The sequence below is a fragment of the Mytilus galloprovincialis genome, chromosome 12 (genome assembly GCF_965363235.1).
Source record: "Mytilus galloprovincialis chromosome 12, xbMytGall1.hap1.1, whole genome shotgun sequence".
In the NCBI taxonomy this organism is placed as follows: Eukaryota; Metazoa; Mollusca; class Bivalvia; order Mytilida; family Mytilidae; genus Mytilus; species Mytilus galloprovincialis.
In genome coordinates, this window is record NC_134849.1 from 23,257,807 (window position 1) to 23,270,383 (window position 12,577).

Sequence of the window (12,577 nt, forward strand, 5' to 3'; positions counted from 1 at the left end):
TAAATAAAGGCAACAGTAGTATACCGCTGTTCAAAATTCATAAATCGATAGAGAAAAAAACAAATCCGGGTTACAAACTAAAACTGAGGGAAACGTATCAAATATAAGAGAACTACGACACAACAGAGACACAACACCCAATTGTAACACACACAGAAACGAACTATAATGTAACAATGGCCATTTTCCTGACTTGGTACAGGGCATTGTATGAAAAAATGATGGGTTGAACCTGGTTTTGTGGCATGCCAAACCTCCCATTGAATACCATTTCCCCTTTAAATCTTACAGATAGACATATATAAATAGATGAAACCTTGTGAATAAATTAATAATTGAAGTTACTTATAATTTGAATCTTAATCAAAAACAATTACTTATGTTCCTTAAATAATCGTAAGTACTAAATTTCTAACTTGTACAAAATAGTTAATGAAAGGAGTATTTTTGTCATTATTTTTAAAAGTAACCTAAATCTATATTCATCTCAAATTGAATAATTACTTAATTCTATATAATGAAATGATATAACAATTATTCTTAAAAACTACATTTAGTCCATGCTCCTTTTGACATTTAAAACAATTTTGAAGTTACTTAATCATTTTAAAAAATATACCTACGCAAGTAATTAAGAAGTAACTTGCATATTAACGCACACTGACCGTTCCTTGTATCTTGATTGATTGATATCTTAATGGATAATGATAATTATTGTCCCATCAACTGCTGATAAGAGCCTTCGTAAAAAGTTCCGAGCATGCTCGCAGATTCCTCGTAAGAATAAATATATGATCCCTAGATAAATAGGTTTACCGAAACGGCGAAACATGTTTTGTTTGAAAATTAAAACGATCAATGCAATTTTGCCTTTCTTGCTTTCAAAGATGATAAAAGACGACAAAATTTGAATATTTGAACCTGTAGAATTGATTTGAATGGTATAAAGTACGGAATTTTATAATACAGCTTAATTAAAGTATATTTTCCTTCGTGCATAACCAATGGTGAAACGTTTCCGAGTGCGATATTACTGTCAAAATACGGCTAAACATACAAAATTAACGTCAACAAAACAGATGCCCTAAACGAATCATCAAAATCTGACTTAATACATTGTACTGTTGCAAAACTATTTACGATTATTTAGCTTGAGACTATTGGCTATTGCTTAATATTATTTAAAAAAAGGGTTTGCTTTGAGTTGCATATTAGTTTTTAGTGTCAAGAAAAAATGATTTGCCAAAATTGCACTGAGGCAAATATTACATCGGTCACGTTAGAATCGCACAGAGTGCCTTCTGGATTGGGTATACAGAACAAAAGATAATGAACAAAAAAGGGGGTAGGAATAATTTGAAGCTAAGATATAGAAGATAAAATTGCAAAAAAATACAAAAACAAAACACTACATGATAAATTTATGAAACTGTTCAGCAATATGTTAAGGCTAAACAGATAGTATAATGGCAAAAATGTACGATTTCATTTTCCTTACTTTACTGTTTCAGAAAAATTGTGTTATATCGGGACATACTGGAGATTTATACCGAAAAGAGCGCCCTGGTATGGTGGATGGTGGGAACGCTTTATAGGAATTACAAAAACTTGTTTGAGGAAAACATTAGGCAGATCTTACGTTACCATGGATACACTTCAAACAATTCTGACAGAAATAGAAGCCATCATTAATGATAGACCATTGACCTACGTATCACCGGATATTGAAGACGAGGAGCCGTTAACTCCGTCACACTTACTGTACGGAAGAAGAATAACTTTAACGCCGTATCCACAACCGAATATTGAGTACATTGCCGTGAATAGTGGAAAACAAGAACTGCATAAACATTTGAATAAACAGTTGAGTTTAATGGAGCATTTTTGAAACCGGTGGAAATCCGAGTATATAACGACGCTAAGAGAGTTTCATCGCCAAACAGGAAACAATTTACAAACTATTCAAGTTGGAGATGTAGTGCAAGTCCAAGATGATAAATTACCGAAAAACCGATGGAACATTGCCGTTGTTGATGAATTGATCACCGGAAACGATGGTTTTACATGAGCAGCTATAATACGAACTAGTGCAGGACGTACTTCACGTCCTATAGTAAAACTGTACCCGCTCGAAATCCGAACAAACATTGACAATTTAGATGACAAAAATGATGATACTTCGAATTCAACAGAGAGATTGACAAGAGTTCTACCAAAACGAGAGGCATCTGTCCGAGCTCGAGAGAACATCAAGAAATGGACTACCCAAAAGTGATAGACTTCGTTAAAAGTGAAAAATTAATAAGTAAATTATTTGAATTTGTTTTAGAAAGACAATTAATTATTTAGTTTTCAGTAATATCTATTCGATTGACATTTAAAGTGATTAATAATTTTATATTTTAACTTTTGCCGGCCCCGAGAATGTCGGGAATGTAGCGCGAATATTTACATGTTAACGTTGCTACTTGACTTATGTATTTATGACGTTACTTATATAGCAATGGCTAGACGTTAGAATAAACACGATCTATACACAACGCATTGTATCTACTTTACACAACAGAGGGTTGGGATCTCAATTGATTAACAGCAGGCCATACATTGTATTTTTAAATAATTCTCATTTTGTAACACAGTGATGACTGCTGTACCCATAGTTTGACTATATTATTTATTATGTCTGTTTTGTTCACGCAGTGTTGTAAATATAACAGAATTTGACGATATTGTCGTACAAGCGAGAGGTTTAGCGCTATAAAACCAGGTTCAATCCACCATTTTCTCGTTTGAAAATGTCTGTACCAAGTCAGGAATATGACAGTAGTTGTTCATTCGTTTGATAAGATTTGTCATTTGATTTTGCCATTTGATTAGGGACTTTCCGATTCAATTATCCTCGGAGTTTAGTATTTAGTGATTTTACTTTTTGATTTGACAAAGATATTTTAAGTAAAGGGTTTCGTAAATATACGTGTGTCAACAGAGTTGGATTTAGATTCTGGGTAAAAATTAGTTGATTATATAGGTAATCCTTGAAACATGACTGAAGCAGACACCTCTTAGGCAGTCAGTTCCCCCCTTTCCCCCCACATATGAATATTTCTGAATCTGCCACTGGTCAATGTTTTCTTAAAGGAAGATCTATTGGAATGCATATACATATGTAATATCAAAATAATAAGATGTGGAAGGTTATAAACTATAAAGGTTACCGCTTTCAATAATGAGAAAAACCCAAACAGCATATTAATCTATAAATGGGTTCGAAATGACAAATGTAAATATAATATCAAACAAGAAAACTAACGACCGTATTTATTAAAAAAAAACACATACAGAAACAAAAGAAAACCATTGAATAAATGACTTTGGATAGGCACACACGAATAAAGCGGGGATAAGATAAATGACTTTGGATAGGCACACACGAATAAAGCGGGGATAAGATAAATGACTTTGGATAGGCACACACGAATAAAGCGGGGATAAGATAAATGACTTTGGATAGGCACACACGAATAAAGCGGGGATAAGATAAATGACTTTGGATAGGCACACACGAATAAAGCGGGGATAAGATAAATGACTTTGGATAGGCACACACGAATAAAGCGGGGATAAGATAAATGACATGTTTCAGCTGGCACCAAACCCTCATAAAATACCATTTCCCCTTAAAATCTTAGAGATAGACATATATAAATAGATGAAACCTTGTGAATAAATTAATAATTGAAGTGACTTATTATTTGAATCTTAATCAAAAACAATTACTTATGTTCCTTAAATAATCGTAAGTACTAAATTAATTTTCTAACTTGAACAAAATAATTAATGAAAGGAATATTTTGTCATTATTTTTAAAGTAACCTAAATCTATATTCATCTCAAATTGAATAATTACTTAATTCTATCTGATGAAATGATATAAAAATTCTTAAAAACTACATTTAGTCCATGCTTCTTTTGACAATTTTTAAAAAATATACCTACGCAAGTAATTAAGAAGTAACTTACATATTAACGCACACTTACCGTTGTTTGTATCTTGATACATTTCATGTAGCTTATTTTATAATAAAAACTATATTTAAATCATATCATGTTTATATAAAATTTGAGATTTTTTTTATTATAAGATTAAGGAATGATTATTAAATGTAATAAGAAATTATTTGAATGACTTTCACTTTTTGTTGAGACTTGAGATTTCTTTTCAAAGCTTACACAGTACCATTGAAGAATTTCTAATCTATTTCATAGTTTTGTAAAACTTCATGCAAAATGTATTTGAATAGTCCAGTTGTTTACACAGGTGTTTATTGAGCTCTTTCTACATGTTCTATAATGCTTTACTTTCCTTATTATTAAAGTGATGTAGGTTTGATTGATATCTTAATGGATTATGATAATTATTGTCCCATCAACTGCTGATAAGAGCCTTCGTAAAAATCTCTGAGCATGCTCGCAGATTCCTCGTAAGAATAAATATATGATCCCTAGATAAAACTATAAATAGGTTTACCGAAACGGCGAAACATGTTTTGTTTGAAAATTAAAATGATCAATGCAATTTTGCCTTTCTTGCTTTCAAAGATGAAAAAAGACGAAATGATCCTGTTTTTTTAGTTGAATACACATTTCAAATAGTGCGCTCTTTTTAATATCCAACAGTCCTTGTAAACGACTGACAAAATTTGAATATTTGAACCTGTAGAATTGATTTGAATGGTATAAAGTACGGAATTTTATAATAAAGCTTAATTAAAGTATATTTTCCTTCGTGCATAACCAATAGTGAAACGTTTCCGAGTGCGATATTACTGTCAAAATACGGCTAAAAATACAAAGTTAACGTCAACAATACAGATGTTTTAAACGAATCATCAAAATCTGACTTAATACATTGTACTGTTGCAACACTATTGACGATTATTTAGCTTGAGACTATTGGCTATTGCTTAATATTATTTAAAAAAGGGTTTGCTTCGAGTTGCATATTAGTTTTTAGTGTCAAGAAAAAATGATTTGCCAAAATTGCACCGAGGCAAATATTACATCGGTCACGTTAAAATCGCACAGAGTGCCTTTTGGATTGGGTATACAGAGCAAATGATAATGAACAAAAAAAGGGGGCAGGAATAATTTGATGCTAAGATATAGAAGATAAAATTGCAAAAATATACAAAAACAAAACACTACATGATAAATTTATGAAACTGTCCAGCAATCTGTTAAGGATAAACAGATAGTATAATGGCAAAAATGTACGATTTCATTTTCCTTACTTAACTGTTTCAGAAAAATTGTGTTATATCGGGACCTTTTGTAGTTTGCCTCGAATGAAACATATACAACAGAGCTAAATAATAGTTTCCAAAGGTACCAGGATTTTAATTTGATACGCCAGACGCGCGTTTCGTCTACATAAGACTCATAAGTGACGCTCAGGTCAAACCAGTATAAAGTTGAAATTCCATCGAGGATTCAAAATTCCAAAAATGTTGTGCCGAATACGGCTAAGGTTATCCAATTCTGGGATAAGAAACTCCTTAGTGTTTCGAAAAATTTAAAGTTTTGTTACAGGAAATTTATAAAATGACCATATAATTGATGTTCATGTCAAAACCGAACTGCTGACTACTGGGCTGGTGATACCCTCGGGGATGAAAAGTTCACCAGCAGTGGCATCGACCCAGTGGTGTAAATAGTTACCAGGATTATAATTTAATAAGCCAGACGCGCTTTACGTCCACATAAGACTCATCACCGGGTATGTCAAACACTGAACAGGATAAGCTGACGCTTCCAGAGATCCTGAGGTATCCCTTTTTTTGTGGGGTTCTTGTTGCCTAGTCAATAATTTTCTATGTAGTGCTTTGAGGACTTGTCGTTTGGTTGTTTTCCGTTCTTTACCATTGCATTGTCAGTTTATTTTCGACTTTTGAGTTTGAATATATCTTTGGTATTTTGCTCCTCTCTTTCATTTATACGTTCAGTAATTAATAATCAGGAGGTACAAATTTGATCTGTACTTCAATTCTATCAACCCAAATGAGGCCTTTTCTATTCTTTATAGTCAAATCTGGGTAAACCAGACCGTATATAAACCGGTTTCCTGTCCATCCCGGCTGGCAATTAAAGTTATTTTTTTCATTTCGAAGTCATTTTAAAAGCCGGACCCTGTGTATTCCAAATTGCGGTATCATTATGACGTGCGGTTGCTCTTAGCTACAATCATTTATAAAGAACAGGTTTTACTGTGCAAAACAGTAATCAGTTGAATATGACTCGAAATAAAATATGTCTACATCCTTGGCGTTGTTTTATGAGGAATTATCGTTTCTGGTGTATGTACACAACCCAACATAGACATTTTCGACATATTGCAAATATAAAAACTGCAATGTGTCGATACAAGGACAAATAGACAGCAACCAAACAACAAAATTTTCAAAGATACCTATATGTTTGAATGTCGACTTCAACGCCAGACAACCAAATATTGTCTACATCTGTGTGTATCATTGTCAATAGAAGAATGTACCCTACTACGATATATCTGTTACATTTCATGTTCAAACATAACACAGGTGATATGAATTAGATGCCCTTGATAGTTTCTAACTCCCACGTCATTTGTCCTCTGGTGGACAGTTGTCTCATAGTCAAGAATACCACATCTTTCCATTTACTAGTGATGTTAAATTGATTCGAGCTAACTGATGAGTCTTTTGTAGACGAAATGCGCTTCTGGCGTAAATACAACATTTTATCCTGGTTTCTATAATGAGTTTATTTATTTTATTTAACTACTGGGTCGATGACATTGCTGGTGTAGTTTTAATTCCCCGAGAGTATCACCAGCCAAGTAGTCTGCACTTCTGTGCTAACATGAATTATCATTGATAGTGTTTTATTTATAAGCTATTTACAAAACTTTTGATTTTTTTAAATAGTAAGATTTCCTACCTCAGGATTTGTTTACCTTAGTTGTATTTGGTAAAAACATCTAGAAATTTTGGTCCTCAATGATCTTCAACTTCGTACCTTATTGGGCCTTTTGACTTTTTGGGATTCGACCGTCACTGATGAGTCTTTTTAAGACGAACGCGGGTCTGGCGTAAATACAACATTTAATCCTGGTATCTATGATGAGTTTATAGAATGTTCGACAACAGTTAAAAATCGCAGTGTTTTATTCTATGCTGGGTTTTTTTATTTTCATGTAACACCATTTGATACTCATTATTTTTATTAACAAACTATCTCCTTGATTTCTACATTTGAATGCCTTGTTTGTTGTTAATTATACTCTGTGTTATGTTCAAGTTGGTTTTGCACCGATAATGTTCTTCTTCATATTCGCAGACACTGTGTCAGTGGTGTCAATCATCCTATATCTGTTAAAGTTTTGTCATTTAGGGAAAAAAGCTTGACCCATTACTGATGATTTCTCCTCAAAAAGTCATCATTATATTATGCTTTAAACTATTAACATCTTTAACATTCGTTTACAAACAGTTCTTCGGTGGCGCTCGAATTAAACCAAATTATCATTCTTCAATAACGATATTGATTCGAATGCTTTGAAGTACAAAGAAAGTGACGTGATAAATGTGACCTACAGAATTAGACTTGTAATAACATGAGCAACGCGACGGGTGCACATGTGGAGCAGAATCTGATAACCCTTCCGGATCACCTGAAATTAATGGTGGGTTTCCTGTTGCTAAGTATCTAGTATTTTATGTTGTGTCATGTGTACTATTATTTAAAACCGAGAATAGAAATAGGGAATGTGTCAAAGGGACAACAACCCGACCATAGAGCAGACAACAAAAGAAATATATATACTAGTTCAGTGCCTGTTTGTCTTGTTTTTAAGCCATGGCGTTGTCAGTTTATTTTCGATCTATTAGTTTGACTGTCTCTTTGGTATCGGTTGCCCCTCTTTTGAAGCAGTCATTATGTTTTTCATACATGCATGTATATCTACAACTGCAAGGCAGAATTATATCAAAATGATTTGAAAATGAAAAAACTTTTGTTTTCTGGGTTCGCCTTGATAAGGAAATTTGAAAGCTAAAAATGTTAAATCCAAGTCTGTATAACTACCAAAACAAGGGAAGAGATAACATGAACCGTAAACATAGCAATATATTGTTATGCATTTACTTTTCTACATTGGCTAGAGATATAGGGGGAATGTTGAGATCTTTAAAACATGTTTAACCCCGCCGCATTTTTGCGCCTGTCCCAAGTTAGTAGCCTCTGGCCTTTGTTAGTCTTGTATTATTTTTAACTTTGGTTTCTTGTGTATAATTGGGAGTTTAGTAAGACGTCCAATATCACTGAAATAGTATATATATTTATTTGGGGCCAGCTGAAGGAAGTCTTCGGGTACGGGAATTTCTCGCTGCATTGAAGACCTGTTGTTGACCTTCTGCTGTTGCCTGTTATATGGTCGGGTTGTTGTCTCTTTGGCACATTCCCCATATCCAATCGCAATTCTATCAAATTTATCAAAGGTAAACATTACCTGAGTTAACTGAAACCTTCATTTCACTATATTTTTAAACTTAATCAATGACAAATTTAAGAACTCTATTAATCATGTCAATACAGAAGCACTGACTACTGTGTCTATTATATCCTGATGGGAGAAACTTCCACCAAAAGCCGTATCAACCCAGTGATGGAAAAAGAAATCGCATTTTTTTTTAAATAATTGCGTTCAAAGCTCGTATCTTGATTAATCTTCGGAAGGGCCAATCAAAGTCAAAGATCTATTGGCGTGTGTATGAAAAAATAAAACATTATTATGATACCCACATTTATTGACAGAAAGAGCCAGATAAAACAGTTGAAGTATGTTATTCCAAAATACATTTATTCATACAGATTACTTAAAGTTTCAATTAGGAAAATTATAAATCCGTAGTATTTGGCATCCAAATTATCAATCCCTACGATGAAGACCTACCAAGATACATTGTTAGAAAATGTTGTAAGATAGAGAAAGAAAAGATAACTCATAGCAAATAATTAGCCATAACAGACAAAACAAAGATTTTTTGTATTAAATCCCTCTTAAATTATTCGAGAAATAACTCCATTGGCTTGCATCATCCGGAGTTACAACACAAACATGCTGTACATGTTAGATGTTGTTTTTGTATCTTCTAATATTCAGTCGTCTTCCATGATATCTTCTACTATTTAGTCTTCTTCCATGATATCTTCTGCTATTCAGTCTTCTTCCATGATATCTTTTCCATTTTCTTGCTTTCATTTTCCTTGATTCTACACGATAAAAAGAAAGTAGAAAAATATCATTCAAATATTTTCATTTTACTATTAATTTTCAAAAATAGAACAAAATATGCTTTGAGTAGTAACCAGACATTTTATAACCATAGGTTCAATATACTAAAAAAGTAATGAAACTTTCAAAACCTTTCGTCTATCCTTCATGTTAAACAAGCGTTTTAATACATTTGATGTATGTTAATTACACGAGATAATATGATTCACCAAATAGGTTAAAAAGTAAAATCATAAAAATACTGAACTGTGAGGAAAGTTCTTATCAAATGGCAAAATTAAAAGCTAAAACACATCATGCAGAACTGTTTATGAATTTACTATAACAACTAACTGACTAAATCAAACTGCCAAAGAGATCAGGGGTTAAAAACCTGGATACAACACTTACTTTAGAACAACAGAAGTATATCAATTTTAAAATCTTATCAACCTTGATAAGCGTTATTTGATTCAATAAAATTGAGAATGGAAATTGGGAAAGTGTCAAAGCGACAACAACCCGACCATAGAGCAGACAACAGCCAAAGGCCACCAATGGGTCTTCAATGCAGCCAGACACTCCCGTTCCCGGAGCGCGTTTTTTAGCTGGCCCCTAAACAAATATGCATAGTAGTTCAGTGATAATGGACGTCATACTAAACTCCGAATTATATAAAAGAAAAATCATACCAGACTAACAAAGGCCAGAGGCTCCTGACTTTGGACAGGGGCAAATTTGCGGCGGGGTTAAACATGTTTTTTGAGATCTTTTTGTAATATTAACTGACCTGGACACACTTCTAAGGTACAGATCACGGAGTCTGTACAAGAACCAATACAACCTTGTCCATTGTTAGAAGCTGGTGGGCTGTCACAACTTCTCTTTCTATATCTTATACCATTACCACATGTGACAGAACATGTTTACCTACCTGGACACATTTCTAAGGTGCAGATCACGTAGACTGTACAAGAACCAATACAACCTTGTCCATTGGTAGAAGCTGGTGGGCTGTCACAAGTTCTTTTTCTATATCTTATACCATTACCACATGTGACAGAACATGGTCCAGTCGACCAGAAACCCCACTGACCATCAACTTTAATAGATGAAACTTTATTTCAATTTGTTTTCAAATCGTATCTACATATTTGATATTTGACAGCATTGTTGTTTCAAAACTTTCATATTCTTAGTATTACACAATGTCGATTAATGAGAGAGAAAAAAGGTAAATACGATTTAACGTTGAACAAACTTTTTTACACAGATATGGGTTTTATTTTGAATCCCGTACAAACAAATACCTGGACAATCAATAAGGCTGCAATCCGATGTATCTACACTCGACCCATTACATGTTTGGCCACCCGCAGAAGGAACTGGACTGTCACATGATCGATTTCTGGAAAGAATGCCGTTTCCACATGTAACCGAACATATTGGGTTCGACCAGGAGCCCCATCCGCCGTCAACTATAAAAATATATAAAGATTATCAAAGTATCTTTTAATTTTATTATGAATAACAAATGTATGTTTCTTTACAATCTTTTAGTTGATTTTTTCACATTTTACAGGGAACTTATCTTACAAAAAATGTCTTAAATGTCTTAAATGGCATGTTTTTAATGTCAATGCTTGTAATTTATGAATACTTTGTAACTCACATGAATCCACAGTGTTATGTTTGGTATGGTATTACATAATGATATTACCTATATAATAAAGTTCAACATATAATATATGTTATAGTATAATTAGAGATTCAGGTGATATACCACCTTTAAATTGTGATATAACCAATAACTTTGATTCATTAGTTTTTAAAAGAGACATGGATTTCATTTTGAAACCCGTACAAACAAATACCTGGACAATCTCTTGAGCTGCAATCCGATGTTTCTACACTCGATCCATTACATGTTTCGCCACCCGCAGAAGGAACTGGACTGTCACAAGATCGGTTTCTGGATTGAATACCGTTTCCACATGTCACGGAACATGTTGGGTTCGACCATAAGCCCCATCCGCCGTCAACTTTCAAAAATAAATAAATTCTATCTAACTGATCCCTTAATTTTATGTTGAATAACAAATAAATGTTTCTTTACAATTTTTTAGTTGATTATCCACATTTTACAAGAAACTTATATTACATAGAGATGTCCGAAATGTATTGAATAGTATGTTTTTATTGTCTATGCTTGTAATCTATGAATACTTTGTAACTCACATGAATCAACAGTGTTATGTGTTTTTATGGTAAAACAAACCTTAGTTTCATTTTAAACCCCGTACAAACAATTACCTGGACAATCTCTTAAGATGCAATCCGATGTATCAACATTCGACCCATTACAAGTTTGGCCACCTAAAGAAGGAACTGGACTGTCACAAGATCGATTTCTGGATTGAATACCGTTTCCACATGTAACCGAACATATTGGGTTCGACCACGTGCCCATCCGCCGTCAACTTTTAAAAAAAAAGTTTCTTCTAATTGATCTCTTTATGTTGTTATGAATATCAAAAAGATAATGCTTTACAATTAATATGGGGATTATCTTTATGTTTCCCATTGAACTTTCTGTTAACAAATTATGTCATAAATATCATGTCTTAATTGGCAGAGCTTGTATTCTATCAATTATTTTAAACTCACATAACGATTAAATTTTATGATGGTATTATATGTATTACCTGAAATATTGTATAAGATCAGAAAATGATAGAAAAATAGTTTAAACCACTAAGCTTTCTTTTCACCGTTATAGACACTTTTATCTAGAACATTTTGAAAAACTGTAACGAATTTTTCTTGTATGATATTGCATTCACCGCACTAGACAATTTGTCGTTTCAGAATCTAATGTATTCTGGGTAATATTTTCAAAAGCGTACACCAAAACGTCCTGATTGGTTAAAAATGTCATAAACAATGGAAATTTAACCAATGGCGTGACGTTACTTTCATTTTGGGGTACGATTCATGAAATAACCCATCATGCTTTAGAATCTGAAACGGCCAATTTCAGACGAAGTTTTGTGTTTGCATGTTTTTTATTTTCATATTTAACGTATGAATATCATATATTTGTTTATATCGAAAATCTTGATATGTAAGGATTAAATGATTTTTTTTTAATTCATACGAAATGAAAGCAAGTGACCATCATATATTTAGCAGTAAGCATTTTTGCGATACAAAATGAGAGAATCACTGCTTTTTATTCGTATAAACATGAATAAATACAAATAACAA

The 12,577-nt window shown here is 33.0% G+C and overlaps 1 long non-coding RNA gene across 1 annotated transcript; it reads right to left on the reverse strand.

Moving 5' to 3' along the window:
- Nucleotides 1-8,949: 8,949 nt before the first annotated feature.
- On the reverse strand, nt 8,950-11,772 carry LOC143054473 (uncharacterized). Its single transcript, XR_012971693.1, has 5 exons — nt 11,624-11,772; nt 11,185-11,352; nt 10,621-10,788; nt 10,245-10,412; nt 8,950-9,309 (listed from the first exon to the last, which is right to left on the reverse strand). It is a non-coding gene; the product is annotated as an uncharacterized LOC143054473 (long non-coding RNA).
- Nucleotides 11,773-12,577: the final 805 nt, after the last annotated feature.